At 47.4% G+C, this 22,871-nt stretch overlaps 1 long non-coding RNA gene across 1 annotated transcript; it reads right to left on the bottom strand.

Annotated features, from left to right (window-relative positions):
* Window positions 1–554: 554 nt before the first annotated feature.
* On the bottom strand, window positions 555–22,476 carry LOC120397383. Its single transcript, XR_005593767.1, has 3 exons — window positions 22,371–22,476; window positions 12,722–12,810; window positions 555–1,541 (listed from the first exon to the last, which is right to left on the bottom strand). It is a non-coding gene; the product is annotated as an uncharacterized LOC120397383 (long non-coding RNA).
* Window positions 22,477–22,871: the final 395 nt, after the last annotated feature.

The following is a 22,871-nucleotide window of genomic DNA, read 5'->3' on the forward strand; positions in this document are numbered from 1 at the left end:
TAAAGTTAAATGCACAGGACCTGAGCACTCAGCAGTCTGTAGGGTCAAGCTTATAGTGACCAGGCCACAGCTGCTAATCTTCCCTATGGCCTTTAGTAGTGGGCTGGCTCTGCATGCAGCCTGTCTTTGTGGGTAAGGATTTTGCCCCTCAGCCCCCACAATATTCCAACAAAAGCAAAATCTTTTTATGTCGACTTTTCTCCTTCACCATCGGAAATCTCAGAAAATATATCTGACACCAGACAGACCCCTGAAATTAGCTGGACACTTATTAATTTAGAACGTCTGTATCTGATGTGCCAGACAAAATGCTCTAAAGGCCTGATCGAAAGCCCACTGAAGTCAACTGAGAGACTCCTGTTGTCTTCAGCTGGCATTGAATCACGATCCAGCTGCATTTATAGATCCAGAAATATGTTCCAGATGCACAAATACTATTCCGACAATACTGAAACATAACCTTTATTTTTCCTCATTATAGCAATAACTTTCTCTAGCCCAGATAAAGTAAGTCACCACTGAATTTTTCTTGCCTCGCTCCTGATATTTCTTGCACCTGCAGAAGGACCTGGTATTTGAAAATCTTTGCTGGGTGACAGAGATTGATGGCATTTTGTTTCCAATAAGGTTTCAGTTACATTTCCTTTTCCTCCATAGATTCTATGCTACCAGTCCTACCCAGAACACTGATATATCAGCATTTAGCACTAGTATCTCAGCTTTTCTTAACAGGTGGTTATTTTGTGTTCTACAGGAGCTGCAGCACATACTGCCTTGGCTGAATGTAGGTGAGATTTAAGTTTCTCTGAAGAGGCTTAAATCTACTAGCACTACTTTTGTCTGTACACGACTAGCAGCCAATAGATTTTCCAGGATGGTTTCCATCATAGATTCCACTTAGGCAAGGTTTATAAGTATCCATTTAATTTTCCAGTCAGATAATTGCTGCTAAGATTATTTACAAAAAAATGTGCCAGGTTTGTTTCCATTCAAAACAAAACAACTCACTGGATATTGTAACAGAGAACAGGAGAGACATAAATAGCTGCCATAGTGAAGCCATACTAGATTGCTGCTTCCAATCTGGGCACCAGCGGCAGACCTCAGTAAAGGCTCCAATGAACACAAGTACTGGAACAGCTTCCCAGGGGGTTCATGTTCATTTTTGGAGGTGGACATAAGGTGGCTAAAATTAAGGCAAAATGATCCAAAAAAAAGCTCAGTTTTCAAAGTTGAAATATACAGAGCTCAGCAAACACACACCAGTAATAACAACATACAATCTCCTCCCTCTGGAAAATCCAGAAAACATGCTGAGCTAGTACAACGCTAATGAGCAGTATATAAAAAAAAAAGCTGTTAAATTCAAAAGGTACCTTCCAGCAATGTACCAAAAGCCACAGTCCTATCTTGCAGCTATCAGTGTTCTACAGCAGGAGAAACTGGCTGGCTGCCAGCTTCTTGATCCACCACTTCCTCGTCATTTCCACAGTGCCATGTGTTGAAATGCTGGAAGAGTAAATCGTCCCAAATATGAAAATCTGATGGAAAGGTAAGAGATTTTATTGCAGATTTCAGTGAATCTGTCAGCAGAAGGCAATAGCATTAAAAGAAGAAACAGACCAAGACACAAAGTTCAAATCCATATCCAGACGCAAACTTCTTTATGTTTGGGAGTGTTTGGATTCAAAAGACTTGGTTTGGCTCATTGTAGCCATGGCCTACCTTTTGGGTCCAGATCTGAATTTTCACAAAGTTAGGAAGTGTGTACACACACACACACACACACACACACACACACACACACACACACACACACACACACACACACACACACACACACACACACACACACACACACACACACCTTTCTTCCCTTCTGTATCATCTTTCTTCTGAGAAATCTTAAAGTTCTTTCAAAATATTAATTGCCTAAGTCTCACATCACTCCCAAGAGGTAGGGACAACTTGACTCATTCCTGAGATGGAATGCAGCAGCTGTTTAACAATGCACAGTTATCTTCACAAGATTTTAAAGCTGGAAGTGAAGAATAATGGATGCAGTTGAAACAGCAGGGGAATTTAAGTAGGTGGAATGTAATGACACAAGTGGACACTTGGTCAGGACATTCATGTTTTCAACCCCCTGTTCTTACAAAAAGCAATATGAATTTTTTAATGACTATACACAGTCAGGGTCTCGATTCTATGTTGTATCTGAAATACAATACCTGCAGCAGCACAATGTTCCCTGGCGCCATGCTGGGGAATTGGTTCACTGTGACTCAGAGGATGAAGTGCACTCTACTGAATCACCTGCACCATTTCCTGAGGCAACTAAGTGTTCCCGGGAGGTCTTCCATCCAAGTACTAATTCAGATTAATTCTGCATATTTGTATGGGTGTTTAAAAACTGTGTTTAAGGTCCCCAGGTTACAAACAAAACACATTCTTCTTCGAGTGATTGCTCCTATGCATTCCATGTAGGTGTGCGTGCCGTGCGTGCATGGCTCTTCGGAACATTTTTACCCTAGCAACTCCGGCGGGCCGGCTGGCGCCCCCTGGAGTGGCGCTGCTATGGCGCCGGTTATATACCCCAGCCGGCCCGTCCGCTCCTCAGTTCCTTCTTACCGCCCGTGACGGCCAGTTGGAACAGTGGAGTGCTCTCTGTCCTCCACAACCCTAGCGTTCGCTACTTTTGTCTGTATATAGTTGTTTGAGTATTTAGTGTTAGATAGTTGAATAAGTTGGTTAGTATAGTTTAGGATAAGGGAATAAGGGGGGGTTACCCCTCTTTTTCCGCAACCGGTGCGGGCTCATGCCCAAGGCACCGGGCTTTAAGCCCTGCGCGTCTTGCCAGCGGCACATGCCGGTCGGGGATCCGCACGACTCCTGCCTGCGCTGCCTCGGGGAGACTCACCATACGGATAAGTGCCCTATCTGTACAGCCTTTAAGCCCCGAACACGAAAGGAGCGGGACAGTCGCTTAAAACAGCTCCTCATGGAGGCAACGCTCCAGCCCCCGGCACCGACCGCGCCAGCGCCGAAGTCTTTATCGGCGCGCAGCGCACCGGCGGCCCCGAGCCACTCCGGCACCGAGGCTCCTCGACCTCCGCAAGCGGCACCGGCAACCCGGCACTGTTCCCTCTCACCATCGAGGAAGCGTAAGCCGGCGAAAGCAGCTGCAAAGACCCATGCTCAGGGTCACGTAGCCCAGCCACCACCACCACCTCCGGTACCGGCTGTGGCCGTGCACAGGCCGTGCACCGTGCCGTTGACTCCGGCGCCGCAAGGGCCGTCGAGTCTGGTACCACCCTGCTCCCCGGTGCCGACCGCGGTCGAGCTGCAGCTGCCATCCACGCCCGAGACATTCTCGACGGCGAGGGAGCTCATAGAGCTCACAGAGGCACCGAGCCTCCGGCCCCCGGCACCGCCGGTACGGGCTGTCGTGTCAGCGGGTAAGCCGGCTATGATGCGGCCCCCTGCCCCGGACGGACCGAATAGATGGCGCTCCAGGTCCCGGTCTCGCTCCCGGTCACGAAGACGGTCACCGTTGCGCCGCTCGAGGCCCCGGCACCGCTCACCATCGCGGTACCGATCGCCTTCTCGACGCCGGTCGCAGTCCCGGTACCGTTCAACATCGCGGTACCGGTCGCACTCCTGGAGACGCTCCCGGTCCCGATCGCCTTCCCGTCGGCACCGACGAAGGTCCGATTCCCGGCACCGCTCCCGGAACCGTGACTCCCGGAGCCGCTCCCGGCACCGCCGGTTGAGATCCCGGTCGAGCTCCCAGCACAGGTCGAGCTCCCGGCACCGCGGCGGTCGATGGTCTCGTTCGCCATCTCGGTACCGCGACGACCGGCACCGATCCTCGGCACCGTCCGGGGACAGATTGCCACCCTCGACGGCGCAGTCCATCAGCGCCTCCGCACCCCCGTGGCCATCTCGGCACTCGTCGGTCGCTTCGGGGGCAGGCAGCAACGGTCATCTTCCGGCTGCCCCGCAAGGTCAAGCCCAGGGTGCGCAGCAGTGGGGCTTCTGGGTCCCCTGGGCCCAGTACGAGACTCAAGGGATGTCTTTCCCTCCGAGGGCCCCTGCCTCTGAATGCAGGGTACCGGAGGCCACAATAAGCAGACCGCCCCCTTCACCACCAGGTTCGGCTCAGTTACCACCTGATCCCCAGAGGCATCCTCGGCCCGAGTCAGCCGCCCACCCCTTAGAGGAACCACCCGCGGAGGCTGTGGTTCAAGGACTATCCTCGTCGTCGTCACCAGATGAGGCGGTGGCCGGGGCTTCTACGACTGACCCTTCACCGATTGACTTGCGGGCCCACCAGGACCTTCTTCGCTGAGTGGCGAAGGCTATCGACCTCCCCGTGGCGGAGGTCACGGAAGACGAAGACCCGGTGACGAATGTGATTGGAGCGGAGGCTCCAGTGCGGGTGGCCTTGCCATTCATCCGCACCATTCACAAAAACGCCACTACCATCTGGCAGTCACCGGCGTCCGTCCCTCCCACCGCCCGCGGGGTCGAAAGGAAGTACTCCGTCCCCCCCACAGGGTATGAGTACTTGTACACTCATCCTGCCCCAGACTCGTTGGTCGTCCAGTCGGTCAACGACAGGGAGAGGCATGGCCAGCCCGCCCCGGCGCCGAAGTCCAGAGAGGCGAGGCGTATGGATCTGTTGGGCCGCAAGGTCTACTCTGCAGGCGGTCTACAGCTTCGGATCGCCAACCAGATGGCCCTCCTCGCCAGGTACACCTCTGACATCATGGTGTCCCTGGCGAAATTCGCAGAGCTGATCCCAACAGCCTCCCGCCAAGAGTTCTCGGCGTTGTTGGAAGAAGGGAAAAAATCTTCCAGGTCCTCCATCCAGGCCGCTCTCGACTCCACGGACTCAGGTGCAAGAACCCTGGCCTCAGGAGTGACCATGAGGCGCATCTCCTGGTTACAGTCTTCCACACTGCCGCCCGAAGTGCAGTACACCCTGCAGGACCTGCCCTTCGATACTCAGGGTCTATTTTCTGAAAAGACTGACTCCAGAATCCAGACCCTCAAGGACGGTCGCATAGCCATCCGCACTCTGGGGATGCATACACCTGCAACCCAGCAAAGGTCATTCAGGCAACAACCCTACCGGCCTTTTAACCAGCCCAGGTCCCGTCCCTATAACAGCCGACGGCCCGGCCTGAATTGCCGTAGACCTTCGGGCAACCGGCGCAACCAAACCCATCCACCTTCCAAGGCCCCCCAGAGCTCCAAACAGGCGTTTTGATGGGACGCCCGAGGACGGCCCATCAGTCTCTGTACTGGATCCTACCCGTTTATTTTGCAACCGCCTTTCCCACTTCTTCTTGGCGTGGTCCCAAATAACAATGGACAACTGGGTGCTCCAAACAATCCAGTCGGGTTACCGCCTTCAGTTTGTTTCGCCCCCCCCCCTTCCCACCCACCTACCCCGTCCCTCTTCAGGGATCCCTCTCACGAGCAATTCCTCCTTCAAGAGGTTGGGACTCTGTTGAGCTTGGGGGCCATAGAGGAGGTGCCGCACGACATGCGGGGCAGGGGATTCTATTCCTGATACTTTCTCATCCCCAAGGCGAAAGGAGGTCTACGTCCAATACTGGACCTCCGGGAGCTCAACAGGTACCTGCTCAAGCTCAAGTTTTGCATGGTCACCCTGGGGACCATCATTCCCTCCCTGGATCCGGGAGACTGGTTTGCCGCCCTCGACATGAAGGACGCGTACTTCAATGTCGCGATTTAACCTCCCCATCGACGCTACCTGCATTTCGTAGTCAACAACGTGCACTACCAGTTCGCAGTGCTGCCGTTCGGCCTATCCACCGCGCCGAGGGTTTTTACCAAGTGCATGGCAGTGGTTGCCTCCGCCGTTGTCAGATACACGTTTACCCGTATCTCGACGATTGGCTGGTTCGCGGAACGTCCCAGCGGCTGGTAACGGACCAGATGACAGAAATCCTGTCTCTATTTCGACACCTCGGTCTTCTCATCAACGCCGAGAAGTCCACCTTAACTCTGTCGCGACGGGTGGAGTTCATTGGAGCGGTTCTCGACTCCAATTTGGCCAGGGCCTGCCTCCCGCGATCTCGGCACCAGACGATGGTCTCCATCATCCGAGACCTCCTCACCTTTCCCACGACAACGGTTCGGTCCTGCCTCCATCTCCTGGGCCACATGGCGTCCTGTACGTTTGTCACCGCGTACGCGAGACTCCACCTTCGCCCGTTCCAGTCCTGGCTAGCGTCGGTGTACTGCCCACATCGCGACCCCATCGACATGGTGGTCACGGTCACGAAGCCCACCCTCGAGTCACTCAGCTGGTGGCTGGACCCAGAGGTCGTGTGTGCAGGAGTCCCGTTCCACCCTACTCGCCCATCCATCACTCTGACCATGGATGCCTCAGCGCTGGGGTGGGGGGCTCACCTGGGCGACCTTCACACCCAGGGTCTTTGGTCGCCCCAAGAGCTCGCTCTTCACATCAACATCCGGGAGCTGCGAGCGATCCGTCTGGCGTGTCACACCTTCCGCACCCACCTGCAAGGCCGCTGCGTCGCAGTGTTCACGGACAACACGACGGCAATGTTCTACGTGAACAAGCAGGGCGGAGCCCGCTCCTCCCTCCTCTGCAAGGAAGCGATGCTCCTGTGGGACTTCTGCGTGACCCACTCGATTCACCTAGAAGCGTCCTTTCTCCCAGGAGTGCAGAACACGCTAGCGGACCGCCTCAGCAGGTCTTTCCTCGCCCACGAGTGGTCCCTTCGACCGGACGTGGTGCACATGATTTTCCAACAGTGGGGCTTTCCCCAGGTAGACCTGTTTGCCTCCAGGGAGAACAGGAAGGAACAGTTCTGTTCCTATCAGGGTCGCTCTCCGGGCTCCCTGTCGGACGCCTTCCTGTACTCCTGGACAGATCACCTCCTTTATACCTTCCCTCCGTTCCCGCTTGTCCATCGGGTGCTGCTCAAACTTCGGAGGGACCGAGCCTGCCTAATACTCGTCGCTCCGGCCTGGCCGAGGCAGCATTGGTACACCCTGCTGCTCGAGCTCTCCATTCGGGAGCCCATTCCCCTCCCATTGTGGCCGGACCTCATCACGCAGGACTTCGGCAGACTCCGCCACCTGGACCTGCAGTCCCTCCATCTCACAGCTTGACACCTGCATGGCTGACCCACGCGGAGAGAGACTGTTCCGCGGCAGTACAGCGAGTCCTGCTTGAAAGCAGAAAGCCTTCCACCCGCTCCACTTACCTCGCGAAGTGGAAGCGCTTTGCCCTCTGGTATGATCAACGAGGCCTCAATCCCTTCGTAGTCCCTCTTTCTACAATCCTGGACTACCTCTAGTACCTTAAGGAGCAAGGTCTCGCGGTCTCCTCCTTGAAGGTACACCTGGCAGCCGTGTCCGCCTTTCGCTCATCCATAGACGGCCGATCCATCTTCTCGAGCCAGATGGTTTCCCGCTTCCTGAAGGGCCTGGACCGGTTGTACCCGCCCATAAGGCGTCCTACCCCGGCCTGGGATTTAAACTTGGTTCTGGCCAAGCTTATGGGAGCCCCCTTCGAGCCTTTGGCCACGTGCTCCCTCCTTTACCTGTCATGGAAGACGGCCTTCCTCGTCGCTATAACTTCAGCGAGACGAGTGTCCGAGCTTCATGCCCTAACGGTTGGTCCACCTTATACCGTCTTCCATGCAGACAAGGTACAGCTTCGCCCGCACCCGGCCTTCCTCCCGAAAGTCGTCTCGGCCTTCCATGTCAATCAAGAGATCTTCCTCCCGGTCTTCTTCCCAAAGCCACACGCCTCACCTCGGGAGCAACAGCTTCACACCCTGGACGTTCGCAGGGCCCTCGCTTTTTATATTGAGCGGACGAAGCCCTTCCGGCGTTCGACCCAGCTGTTCGTAGCGGTTGCCGATCGCATGAAAGGCGAGCCGGTCTCCTCCCAGCGGATTTCCTCCTGGGTCACGGCGTGTATCCGGACATGCTACGAGCTTGCTTGCGTGCCACCATGCCACCTCACCGCTCACTCCACGAGAGCGCAAGCCTCGTCTGCTGCCTTCCTGGCCCATATTCCTGTCCAGGACATCTGTAGAGCGGCCACCTGGTCTTCTGTACACACCTTCGCTTCCCACTACGCGTTGGTGCAGCAGTCCAGAGACGATGCAGCCTTCGGCTCAGCAGTCTTACACTCTGCCACGTCTCACTCCGACCCCACCGCCTAGGTAAGGCTTGGGAATCACCTACATGGAATGCATAGGAGCAATCACTCGAAGAAGAAAAGACGGTTACTCACCGTAGTAACTGTTGTTCTTCGAGATGTGTTGCTCCTATCCATTCCAGACCCGCCCTCCTTCCCCACTGTCGGAGTAGCCGGCAAGAAGGAACTGAGGAGCGGACGGGCCGGCTGGGGTATATAACCGGCGCCATAGCGGCGCCACTCCAGGGGGCGCCAGCCGGCCCGCCGGAGTTGCTAGGGTAAAAATGTTCCGAAGAGCCGTGCACGCACGGCGCGCACACCTACATGGAATGGATAGGAGCAATACATCTCAAAGAACAACAGTTACTACGGTAAGTAACCGTCTTTTCCCTAGTTCATATCAAACTCTATGCAAAGTGTATTACCATATTCAAGAAAAACATTACAACCACATTCTGCAAAGTTTAGTATATGCAACTGAAACAGCTGCTATATGCTTTGGAGCACTATGCTGTAATGTAATAGATAAAACATAATAGAAGTGAAGTTGTTTAACAATATTGCTTTGCGTCCATCCACCACATGAAAGCAGGAGGGATAAAGCAAAAAATTATTTGATATAGGATGAGATCAAAGTGTGAGGAATAAAGAACCCAAGTACCTTCACACATAGTACTGTGGGGAAAAGATTATGTTTCGGAAAGTTCATTATTACACTTACAGGTATAGCATAGTCCCAATGGTTTTTCCTCTTTTCCTCTGCTATCCAGATTCAGTTACACTAGCTCTTTAATAAAATAAAAAGGGTAAAAAATGGCTGTCCTTTGTGAAAAGTCCCATGTAAATACAATGAGAGTTTTGACTGTAAAAGCACAAAGTACTGATTGAAAGAATTGCTTCAAAGACATTTTATTCCTCAGATTACGGAAGATATGTCTACATAGTAACTAGGACCCTGCAGGGTGGGAGGATCCCAGAGCTGGGGCTCCAGCATGAGCCCGGTAATCTACACAGCAATGAAATAGCCCCGCAGCCTGAGCCCTGCGAGCCTGAGTCAGCTGGCATGGGCCAACTGCAGGTTTTTCTTTGCTGTGTAGACATACCCAGAGTGACAAGGAAGAGAATGGTTAGTCACCTTCATGGGTAGCATTTCCAATTCTGCCCACTGTGATGGACCATGAGTATTTCTGAATACTATATGTTGACCTGGTTATTGGGATGTTTACTGTATGAATATTCAGTAGCATGCTATTGGACAAATAAGCAGAAAGTGGGACAATGGCATGCGAGAGCCACTTTAAACAGGATGGCTTGCCCTAAGAAGCCAGCCAACCCTGATTACTGAAGGAGCTGGACCTGATAGGCATCAAGTGATTTCTCTGTAAAGATCTGCAGGAAGAACTGTGCTGGCAGGATTATAAAGCCAGGAAGGTTGTAGCAGAAAGGCTGGTGGCTAGGGGGATGCCTGGATGTAGGCCGGCTGACCTATTCCTTGGGGAGAGAGAGAAGATATAAGGGAGAATGCTGAAGCCAGTCTACAAGGTGATGAAGGAGATAGCAGATGGGAAAACTGGCCATAGGTTAGGAAAACAATGAGGGTGGATGTGCCAGAGTTAGAAAAAGAAACACCAGACAGAAAGAGTAAAGAGAAAAATCAAACGGTTATAAGAATGAAATCACTAGTCACAGATGTGAAGATAGGGGTTATAAAACCTCTGAAAGTGACAGAATGGATTTCAAAAAAGTGCTGGAGACACAGAAAGAGCTAGAAAGCCACAAGGAGGAGATCTGTTAATTGAATGCAAAAGGAAGGAACAAGTGGTGAAGCTATTAAAGATTAAATTGTTAGGCAAACAAAGTAAGCTGCCAACTGTATCAAGCATCCGATGGAGACAGGAGGAGCCGTATATGGGGTGCTGATCAAAATGACTGAAGATGAAGTAAAGCAAGAACAGGTGATAAGATACTATAGCTAAACAGCTAATTAGCAAGAGAGGAGGGGAAAGAAAAGCCATCAATATTTGTGCTAGCTTCATTTAAAGGAGAAGCCCTTCCAGATACCATAACAATAGGATACCAGATTTTTTGGATGAAGCCATATATCCCAGCCCTGGTGAGGTGCTAAAGGTTTGGACATGTGGAAAATACATGTAAAGAGAAAATTAGATAAAGTAAATAAGGAGGGGAGCACTCTTATGACAATTCTTCGAGGTGGGGGGAATTAAAGTGTAGCAACTATGGAGGAAAGCACAGTGCAGCACACAGATGTTCTGTAGCAGCAAAGCAAGCAAGATAGATTTAAAAGCAAATGATTTAAATAGCATATCATATGCAGAAGACACTCTGAGGCATTAAAGAGCAAAAGAGGAAGAGGAAAGAAAACTCAGTAAGGAGAAAGACAAACACACAACAGAATAACTCAAATGATATAATGAGTGATGCAGGGAAAACAGGAGAAGACATATTATGTATAGGCAAAAATAAGTTTATAGCTTGTATGACTGAAGTAATAAACTGCACATCACAGCCTAATAGCACATGGACAGGAACTAAAGAAAAATACCCCTGATAAGGCCACAAAACTTGATATCATTTGCATATAAGTAAAATGGTTTATAGGAAAACTGGATTTCAGAATCCCAGGATATGGCATCCACAGGCAAGACAGAAGTAAATGGAGGAGGAGTTTGTAAACTCATTAAGGAAAACCTACAGTATCTTGAAATGGAGATGAAGAAACTAAATATAGAGCATAATGCTATTGAGATTCCAAAGCAAAATAAATCTTCCTCTTTGAGAATACATAGCATATACAACCTCTGTAGCTAACTAGACATTAAGGATTTGACAGATATAGTTAAGTATCAGAGGGGTAGCCGTTTTAGTCTGGATCTGTAAAAGGGAAAATTTCCACTACATGCATCTGACAAAGTGGGTATTCACCCAGGAAAGCTCATGCTCCAAAACGTCTGTTAGTCTATAAGGTGCCACAAGACTCTTTGCTGCTTTTACAGATATAGCTGAAGATGCAACAGGCCTTTATATTATATGCAGAGACATAAACAGCCATAACAGATCATGGGGAAGTGGAAAAAAGATAAGACTAGTAAATGTCTAGAACAATTAATGGATGAAAAAATGTAGTAAAACTGAATGATGGTACACCCACTAGGTTTAATGCAGTCAAGGAAATCTGTCCTATCTAGACCTGGGAATTGTGTCAAGTAGTATAGCAAACAAATACAACTGGGAAGTTGAAAAAGAGGAGGGAATGGGAACTGTTTAGAAGCAAATATAATGAAAATATTAATGAACAATGTATAAGTGATGTTAAGGAGGTTAGTAGCAATGTAACAAAAGGGCTCATAATGTCAGCAAAGTTAGCTGTAACTAAGATGTCAAGTCACGCTAAAAAGTAGAAACCATGTAACATGGTGAAATGAATGTAAAAAAGCAATTAAAGAAAGGAACAAGGCAAGACAAAAATATAATGGATAATGAGCACTTCATGAAATATAAAAGAAACAAGGCAATTGCACAAAGGGCTATTTAAAAGGAGAAAAAGAAAGCTGGAGAAAGTACTGTGGAAAAATAAAGAAAGATACTAAATCATCAGATGTATATATGCAGATTAGGACAATGAATGGAATATGGAGTCAAATCAATTTTATACCAGGCCTCATTGTAGAAGGTCAAGGGATAAAAAAGCTCTAATGAAGACAAAGCAGAAATCTTAGCAGAAATATTCCACAATATTAGTAATGGTGAAAATCAGAGTACAGAAATCCACGTGAGGGAAAAATAAATCATTAAAAAGAATCATAAAAACTAGAAGAGGTGGGAGGAAGATGAGGACATGATATTAAGTAAAAATATCTTCATGAGGGAACTTCAAAAAGCTATAGCTAAAAGCAAAATCTCTGCACTAGGCAAAGATGGTGTATGTAACAAAATGCTAAAGCACCTGGATCAAGGGAGTCAGAAAATATTGCTAAAACTGTACAAGAGCAAATGGGGAAAAGGTGAGCAACCACTGGAGTAGAAACATATGATTGTAGTTCCAGAGCGGAAACCAGGTAAGCCACAAACAAGATGTGATTTCTACGGGCCTGCTGCCCTTACATCATGTATGAGTAAAGCTATGGAAAGAATGGTAATTGAACGATTAACAACATAGCTAGAGAGAAATGGACTTATAGACAATGTACAAAGTGAGTTCAAGAGAGGAAGGAGTACAGTTGATCATGTAGTAGGAGTGGAGATGGAAGCACAAAAAAGTATGAGAAATAAAGAACAGCTTTCCCAGATACTGAAAAAAGCATGATACATTATGAAGAGAGGGCTTATTGCATAAAATAGCATGCATGGGCATAAAAGGAAGACTATTATAGGCGGATAAAGGATTTTTTAAGTAAAAGACCTATGCAGGTCAGGGTAGGGAAAGCCTACTCTAGCATATGAACAATCACCAAATGGCACTCCACAGCAGAACGTCATCAGCCCTACCTTATTCAACGTAATGATAACCAATCTCCTTAGAAGGATGATGGCAGGAATAGGCAGTTCCTCATTTGCAGATGAATGCGCCATATGAGCTAAAAACAGAAATCAGAAGAACCAAATTAATGAAGTACTTAGGAAGAGGTCAGAATGGGGAAATGTGCAGCTTTCAATTTTCAGTTCTCAAAACTAAAGGAACGATATTCACTAAAAGGAAGATAGATTGTAAACTGGTTCTATATGGGCAGTAAATAGGCACAATTAAAAGCTACAAATTCTTGGGTTTGACATTTGATAGCAAGCTAACATGGATAGATCACATTGAAAATATTGTAGATAAATGTAAAGGTAAAATCAATCTACTGAAAAGTATTTCCAGAACCACCTGGGGCATGGAAAAGAAACCAATGGTAATGCTTTATAGAGCATTAATAAAACCGATCATTGAATATGGATGCCAAGCATTTAGTTCAGCATCAAAAACGTACCTAAGGAAGCTAGACTCAGTGCAAGCCCAAGCATTACACATTGCATGTAGTGCCCTCATCAGGACCTCTTTGTGTTGTGCTGGTAAAATGCCTGCAGCATTAAGAACAATATTACTGGACTGTGATAGGACAGGGTTCCCTCACCCTAGGTTCCTTACGGCAAACAGTCCTCACACAGAACTCATGGCAAGTTCAAACACCAAGTGCTTTATTTATTGTGTGAATATAACAGAACAAGTTCCCCACAACTCAATGTTCTGACATTCTTCCTAGACACAGGGTAAGAGGGGGCAGAGATCTTACCTCCCTAAGATCCTGGGCTTCTCTAACTCTCCTTCCAACTTACCCCTCTTCCTGTTTCTTTAGCTGTCCTCAGCTGATGAGCTGAGCCACATTGTTAATTGGTTAATTGTTCAGTCCTTAAGGACCAGGGGCAGCTCTAGGAATTTCGCCGCCCCAAGCACGGTGGCACGCTGCGGGGGGCACTCTGGCGGTCGCCGGTCCCACGGCTCCGGTGGACCTCCTGCAGACGTGCCTGCGGAGGGTCCGCTGGTCCCGCGGAGCCGAGGGACCAGCGGACCCTCCGCAGGCATGCCTGCGGGAGGTTCACCGGAGCTGCCTGCCGCCCTCCCGGCGACAGGCAGAGCGCCCCCCGTGGCATGCCGCCCCAAGCACGTGCTTGGCACGCTGGGGTCTGGAGCCGGCCCTGTTAAGGATGGAGTGCCCAGAGTGGCGAGTCAGCCTAAAGGTACTCACGTTGTCACATGGATTTAACCTTTTGGACAAAACTCATAGGAAACAGGGAAGATAGAAACATGAGACATATATGAAGAATGCTGGGAATTCTGTGGAGAATCCGAGGGAAAAGTAAAAAATGCCTCGTGTTAATAGGATTAAAGTATGGGCAAAGAAGCTAAGAGAAAAAGACCTAAAAGAAATTAGCATATACAGCCATAGGAAAATGCATTATAGGTGGAAAATCATCCCCAGCACCATATACATGTGAAACTATACAATGAAATTAAAAGGGGGAAAGCAGAGCTAAATGTATTCAGTGTATATGTGATAAATGGAGCAAACACTGCCAAATATTTATGGATGAGTCTAAAGATGAGGAAACTGAGAGAGTGGAGAAAGCATTCTGCATCCCAACACTTGGAATAAAGAAATCCATTAGACTGTTAGCAATTAAAACAGCCGTATTAGCAGGGATAATGTTGGCATTATATTGGATCCTGGACATACGACCTGCCTCTGTTGTCATCTTGTCAGATTCTCTATCAGCACTACTGGCTATCAAAACTGGGAATTCAGAGAGCAGAAACAACATAATTAATGAAATATTGTTACTAATGATAGAACCAGCAGAGATGGGAGTAAACATTGAAATAGCCTGGATCCCAGGGCATGCTGAAACATCAGGAAACTATGTGGCAGATGAAGTAGCAAAAATGCTGTAAAAATGCAAAAAATTGATAGAGGGAGCTCTAAATAAACAGTTTAAAAACTTAGTTAAAAGTGAACTAAGAGAAGAGTGGCAGGAAGAATGGACAAAAGAAACAAGGGGGGACAGATTTCATGAAGTATGCCCTAGAATCATAAATGCTGACATACTGAAAGAATCTGAGAGGAAATTTGAGGTAGCTGTTCTCCAAATACTTACTGGACACTGTGGCTTAAACAACAATTTGGTCTTAATTGGGGTGACCAGATCGCAAGCATGAAAAATCGGGACAGGCGGTGGGGGATAATAGGAGCCTATATGAGAAAAAGACCCCAAAATCAGGACTGTCCCTATAAAATCAGGACATCTGGTCACCCTAGTCTTAATTAATAAATACAAAGATGGGTTGTGTGAGAAATGGAAGGTCAAAGAAATGGTTGATCACATCCTCTGGGAGTGTAAAGAATGTAACATTGGTAGGGGGATTTTATATGACAAACGCAGGCACCTAAAAGTGACAAAATTTGCCCTAAAACACCTAGTAAGAGCATCAGAAAAATGGGGTACAACTAAGAAAGCAATATTACAGTTCTTTAAAAACACTGGGAAAAGAGAGAATGTCTAACTATATATTCATGAAATCTAGCACTTGATGGTTATGGACTCAGAATGTGAGTCTGTTAGGCCATAAAACAGAAGAAGAAGACGACTGACAGGAGTGAGCAGGTGCTAGATATAGCACCTGGGTGTAGCTAGATATAGCCCTGGGGGTTCAGGCTGAGACTCCAACCAGCGGCGTGACCTGCCAAAGCAGGAATGGCTGAGGTAGGAAGACTGGGAGAAGGAAGAGAACCTTTTGTTTGGAAAAGCCCCAGGCAGGAAGGCATGGGAGGAGAAATAGAAATGTTTGTGTGGACTTTTGGATGGACCTTGGGGGGTTTGAGTTTGATTTGGGCTTTGTTTACATTAACAAACACAGCCCAAAAAGGAGTAAGTTTGACAACCAGAAAGCCTGGATGAAGTTCTATTTTTGAACAGTGTAAGAGGGGAAACTGAGGCAAGCTGCCTGACGTGTGACCTCAAGGCCGTGGTGGGGGTGGGAAAGAGTGCTCAGGAGGTGACTCCTGTGGTACAGCCACCATTGACTTAAGGGACATTCAAGAGCCATTTGCTTTGGTGTTCTATCTCTGACCCCCTGCTGAAGTCACTGGTATAGTTTTTCAAGGCATCCAAGCTTGTGAACACAGGAGAACACATATCTGACTAGATATAAGAGGGCACACCCCTCCCAGGGCTGGCTCCAGGCACCAGCCGAGCAAGCTCATGCTTGGGGCGGCAGATTCTACAGGGCGGCATTCCGCCCAATCCTAGGGCGGCACGGATGCTTTTTTTGGGGGGGCGAGGGGGTTCGCCGCTCCAGCTGCACTGTAGGGGGCGGCGGTGTGGAGGAGGGGAGCACCCTGCAGCAAACTCGGCAGGGCAGCCCGTGTCCTTCCCTCCCTGCCGATCGGAGCGGCACAGAGCCCTCCTGGCAGGTGGCGCAGCGGTTGGGGCCGCGGGGCGAGCACCCCGCTGAAGCCCTGTCCACCCTTCTTGTCTCTCTCCCTCCCCTTCCTCCCCGCTAGACCGGGTGCGCACTCCATTGCACATCTGCAGCCAGGGCTGCCCGGGGGGGGGGGCAAGTGGAGCAATTTGCCCCAGGCCCCGGGCTACGCAGGGGCCCCCACGAGCATGGCTGAGGCTCCCTCCCGGGCCCCGTCTCCTCCTCTCCCGGAGCCTCAGCCCATCCAGCAGCGTCCCAGACAGCTGCAGCGGCGTGGTGAGGGGGCGGGGCTGCGAGCTCCAGGCTACGCGGAGGGAGCTGAGCTCAGCGTGGAGCTCCCAGCCTCCCCCTGACCACGTGGCTCTGAGCGGGGCAGGGCTCAGGCCCTGCCGGAGACACGCTGCCTCTGTTGAGCGAAGCTCCTGGATGCGCTGAGGATCCGGGTGAGAGGGGAGCCTGGGGTAAGGGGCCAGGGCTGGGGGGGTTGGCTAAGGGGCAGGAAGTCCCGGGGACAGCGAGGGGGCAGAAGTTGGGGGGGTGATCAGGGGACAGGGAACGGGAGGGTTGGATCGTGGGCATTCCAGGGGTCTGTCAGGACTCAGTGAGGGGGTGATAGGGGTTGGGGCAGTCAGGGGACAGGGAGCAGGGGTGGGGTCCTAGGGTGGTAGTGGAGGGTCTCTGGGGGATGGTGAGGGGGCAAGGAGCAGGATGGGTTGGGAATTCTAAGGGGGGCGGGCAGTTGAAGGGCAGGAAGTGTGGGGGGGTCAGATAGGGGGCAGGGCCAGGCTGTTTGGGAGGCACAGCCTTCCCTACCCTAAAGCTCATTCAGCAGTTTGAGGCTTGCAGAAGAGCCAAGCTGTTAGCTTTTCCATTAGGGCTACCATCCCTTTCTCTTCTCAAATGCCAAATTATAGTCTATATTTAATTTCAGTGCCATAGGGATATTCATGTCAGGGGAGGGTAGCTTCATTTAAAATTAGTCACTGGGGGCGGGATCACATGAGAAGAGCAATATCCTACACCACCTACCTCCTTCCCAACCCTACCAAGGGAGACCCCCCCCCCCTACATTTCCTGAGGCTCCAGATGGGTTAATTCAGTGGTTCTCAAACTTTTGTACTGGTGACCCCTTTCACATAGCAAACCTGTGAGTGTGACCCCCCCATAAATTAAAAACACTTTTTTATATATTTAACACTATTATAAATGCTGGTGGCAAAGCAGGGTTTGAGGTGGAGGCTGACAGCTCGTGACTCCCACTAATAACCTCGTGACCCCCTGAGGGGTCCTGACCCCCAGTTTGAGAACCCCTGGGGTAATTTAATTTTAACACCCTATGTCCATTCACATGCATAGGCTCAACCCAGATTTGGAACAAGCTCAAATGCTCAGTTCGTGGAGTATGTACATGAGATATACTAAAGACAAACCCACAGTAACCATCTCCAGTTTGTGAGGGACCCCATGGAGCCAGTCTCTAGGAAACAGATAAATGCATGGAGGTTAAGTCCATTAATGGCTATTAGCCAGGATGGGTAAGGAATGGTGTCTCTAGCCTCTGTTTGTCAGAGGGTAGAGATGGATGGCAGGAGAGAGATCACTTGATCATTACCTGTTAGGTTTACTCCCTCTGGGGCACTTGGCATTGGCCATTGTCGGTAGACAGGATACTGGGCTGGATGGACCTTTGGTTTGACCCAGTATGGTTGTTCTTATATTCTAACCTAAATGAACCCAAAGTTATGGAGACAGATATGAGTCAAGGAAGCCAGCAGAGTATCAGAAACCTGGAAAAATTTCTGACTGGATGGGCTCAGGTGTTTGGTTACAAGCTGAGGTGGTTCAAAAAGTTTTGGATTTTTTTTTAAGCAGAATTTTTTTATTGTTTCTTTAAACAATCAAACACAGCAAGCAGCACTTTGGCCACATACTACTGAAACCCCAAACCATATTCAGGTTATGGCAGACTAATTTCAGCTTTTCAATTAAAAAAACCACAACAAATTTTGAAGGAAAGCAGACGTTGTCCGTGATTTTTTTCTGCTTTTTAAAAACCCTTAGTTTTCGATCCAGAAACGGTTTTGACGGCACATATTTGTCCAACCCTTTTAAGGAGCTTTAGTGACTTTTAGCACTAGTTGATGCTGAGAACCAGTGATACCTTGTAAAGAAGTTTTCTCAAAACTGGATTTGTGCCGAGATGCAGAAGGTTTATTTTTCCCAGGGCCACCCATGGGTGGGGAGGAGCAAGTGGGGCAATTTGCGCCGGGCCCCACAGGGGCCCCCATGAGAATATAGTATTGTAATTTTTTTTTATGGAAGGGGCCCCCGAAATTGCTTTGCCCCAGGCCCCTTGAATCATCTGGGCGGCCCTGTCTGCAGCACAGGGAGTCCCCCTGCACCCTGGCTCCGGCTGCCCGGCAAGGTTTTTTTTTTTTTTTTTCCCCCTTGCTTTGCCGCTCCGGCCACACCGTTGTTTTCCCCCCTGCTTTGCCGCTCCGGCCATGCCCCAGGGTTTTTTTTGTTTTGTTTTGTTTTCTTTCCCTGCTTTGCCACTCCAGGAGCGCTGCAGGTTCCTCCACCCTCCCCGCTTTGCCGCTCCGGCCATGCCACAGGTTTTTTTGTTTTGTTTTTCCCCCTGCTTTGCCGCTCTGGCCGCCCCCCTCCTTTTTTTTTGTTTGGGGTGGCAAAAAAGCCAGAGCTAGCCCTGCCCCCTCCACCAAGGGAGAGATACTTAAGGGAAAGACTAACTCTCAGAACCCAGAGGCTAGGGATGACAGGTACCCTTCACAGGCCTCATGTTGCCAACCACAAGATGGCAGGCCTCTAGATAAGACAGACATGCATGTAGCCCATCTGTTGTTTAAAAATCCTCTTACTTGTGTTATGCTTTTGTTCCTGTTAGGAGCAAGCAATGCTTTGGCTTATGGGGGCTGTCTGTTCATTGTATTCACCACTGGTCACAGACACCCACAGATGATACTCAGGGTCCTGTCTATAAGTAGCAGAATTGCAGGATTCCACCTCAGAAGAGATAAAGGCACAAGGCCTGACACCTTTGGAGATGCACTTGAAGACCAGAGAAGGGAAAGAAGTGAAGCTAGCCCTGTAACCATGATTCCCACAGCCTTCCTGAAATACACTAATTACATGAATCAACCAATTACTCCAGACTGGTGATATGGTATGACTTTAAGTCAGATGTACTCAAGCAACCAAATTCATTACCCTATCCTTCCTTGATTCAAGAGTTTAGTGACTCCTGGTGTCCATGCAGTGTTTTAATTAGATCAAATGATGTAGTCAACAACTATCTCACAAATAATGTGTGTTTGTGTCAGTGTTTGATCTAAAAGATAAGAAAATTGTAGTGGTGGTGCTGGTGGGGGGAAAATCTCCTTCTTCCATAAGAAGCCATGCCCTAAAGATTGGAATGAGTGTTATTGGAGCTCACGTATTGAAAGAGGCAGATATTAAACCATTCAAACCATCAAGAGAAGAATTGAACCAACTAAATTAGGCTGTATGGTAAATCTAATTTTAGCCTGGCAGCCAAGACACTTTGAAGATTATGATTAAGTGGTTGATGTGTAAGTTTTTATCCTTCACTGTCAAAACAGACATTTCAAATGGGGCTCCTCAAGCCTACAAAAACTTGACTACGAAGGTAAACTTTTCACAAAGTTAGACCCCAGCACATTTTCTGATGTTTTTCAATCTGTTCCTTCTCCACCTCTGGAAGTAGCTCACTCTGCAGAAAATGCATTTCCATGGGTGTCAGCAATAAGGCTTCAATCACAGTTTAGATACCCAGCATTAGCAATTAATTTATTTTCCCCTCTTATATATTTTTCTCTCATTTTCATAAAAAAGTCATTTTATAATCTTGACCTTCCACTTAGGTACTGTACTTCTGCTAACAGGGCAGAATATGTCAAACAGAAAGGGGTTTAGCTTCATTTCCACTCATTCAGAATCATTTCCTTAAGAAGCCTTTCAGCACATAAGTTTAAACAACAAAGGTTTACACAGGTTGTTTGTATGAAGTCCCATTGGAGAAATGCATGAGTTTCAAGAAGAGAACACACCCCTATGGATACAGTCCTGGAGTTCTTCCACATCCAGTGCTGTTCTCTACCTCCAGCAATAGCAAAGAAAACTGTGTGCTGTATAAATTATGCAAACAACACATACCTACTTTGACCTCAGACAAAGAATACAATACCTCACTTCAAAAGTGATATTATTTAAAATAAAAACATGGTTTTCTAACAGATTAAACATATTAACTCTTTCATTTTTGTACTAGGTGGTTGCTTTGTTCAGTTACACAATTTCCCCTTATTATTACAGGAGTTCTGCCAACAAATCATTAGAAATAAAAAGGAGGAACATTAGAAAATACAGCATTATTCATCTGTTTTGCCAGCATGTAGCAAATAGGTATAATCCATCATTTCCAATGTCCCTTTCAATTGTATCCTTCACTACTTCAGATAATTTAACAATCACGACAGTCTAATTCCTTCCTTGAATAGCCAAGATGTTTTCCAAGGTAACATTGTTTTTTCTAGTAGCATATTCTGGATTCTCTGCTACAATACCATTAGAGGCAAAATGCCTTCCTTTACTTGGGACAATTTCAGGAATGTTGGAAAGATCTGGAAAACACATTTTCATTTTTCAGGTAACTCAGAAAAATCCCCACAATCTGCTCATCATTTCTGTTCCTTTTACAATCAATCTCATACTGGAACAGCACTCTGATTCTGGAAACATTTAGTTAAACTGTTTTGCTAGCTGTGAGCTCAGGGCATTTGATTGTGGGCTCTCCTCACCCATCTCTTTTAGTGGAGAAAGAAGATTATTTCTAGCAATGGGCCAAGTGTAGATTACTTGATGCACCTGAGTATCCAGCATACTTAATGGTAGGCACATGGAGTGATGTGTGTGTAGCTTCCATTACTGCAGAAGTTCCTTGCTAACTTGCACTAATGACTGAAGACCCTATTGTTTAGCATCTGCAAACAGAATTTAAAAAACAAGGATAATGCAGCACAAAAGTAATCTCGTCACTTGATAAGTGTAGCTTAGTTTGCAGCAGCAACTAGCTCTCTGTAAGGTTATTTAAGTAAAATACCTGACCTACTTAGAGCCCTCTAAACAACCCTATCCTATGGGGAATAATTGTCACCACGCCTGTTATTTGTAACCTTTTATAACATAAGACATTCTAATCAAATGTGCCTATGACTAGGCCAAATGTTTGATCTCTTAGAAATGTGATAAGCACTTAATAATCATGGTATAATCATGGTAGACCAGTTATACTAAGGGGACTCAGTACTAAATACCTCTCATTCTATAAAGGAAAAATAGACAAATACTGTACTCTATGGACATCCTATGTCATGACTCAGAGTCAATTTGTTTTTCTCTTTTGGTCAAAGGAGTGTCAGCTGTTTATTGCCTGATAATGTCATTAGCACTAGAGAAACATTTTAAAACTACTGTTAGTGTTTTTCATCATTTCTCAGGGTGGCAGTGATATTAATAGGCTAGAAATTCAATAAGAAAGTCAAAAGTTGGTTTGCTTCTGCAGCACCTCATATAGTCTCCATATATCATGGATGTGCTGGGATTTCAAGTGTCAGTTCTTTATTAATACTGATCATCCACTTTTCAAGAACATTCATTTTCTGAAACAGAGACATTGGTGATCAATCTGCAGCAACCATGTTGATGTAACAACATAGTGTATTTTATTGATGCAATACCTATTCTGCTCAAGAATTCTGTAGTAGATGCCTCACCCAAAAGAGACAGGAAAACTAAAACATCGCTAATTTTTTTTTAAATTACACAAATGACCTTCTGGCAAAAACTTCAGGATATGAGTAGCCCCATTTAAACAAGACTATGTCCATAGTACTATTTATATCAGAAAGCAAGGTATTCCAGCAGAAAAAGGCTGCAGCAGCAAAAGAAATATGAATCATTTAAAAAAAGACAAACAGAAATGGGAAGCATAACAAGTATGCACTGTAGGTTGCTATTACTATGAGAGCCTCTGACTTGTAAGAATAGTAACCTTCAATTCAATCTCACATTTTCTATTTTGAATTTCCTTCTTTTTTAGGATAGAAGAACTTTAAAAAGAAAAAAACCTTAAAGACTTACGTTTTAAGAGCTAAGGCCATGGCAGTTATCTCCAGCAGCCATTGTAGTGTTGAAATATTTTCCCACACTGATGTGTGAGTAGAAGAGGTTTTAGAACAAATTGATTAATAAGACCATAATAAGTCCCCAGGACCAGATGGTATTCACCCAAGAGTTCCAAAAGAACTCATATAAAATTGCAGAACTACTAATTATGGTATGTAATCTATCACTGAAATCAGCCTCTATACCAGATGACTGGAGGGTAGTTAGGGCTTGAGAGGTGATCCTCCAATTACAGACAGGTGAGCCTAACTTCAGTACTGGACAAATTGGTAGAAATTATAGTAAAGAACAGAATTATTGAACACATAGATCAACAAATGTTGCTGAGGAACAGTTAACATGGCTTTTGTAAGTAAAATTGTCTGAGGGTGTCAACAAGCATGTGGATAAGGGTGATCCAGTCGATATAGTGTATTTGGATTTTCAGAACACCTTTGACAAGGTCCCTCACCAAAA

This window comes from Mauremys reevesii, linkage group 2 (genome assembly GCF_016161935.1).
Source record: "Mauremys reevesii isolate NIE-2019 linkage group 2, ASM1616193v1, whole genome shotgun sequence".
Classification (NCBI taxonomy): Eukaryota; Metazoa; Chordata; order Testudines; family Geoemydidae; genus Mauremys; species Mauremys reevesii.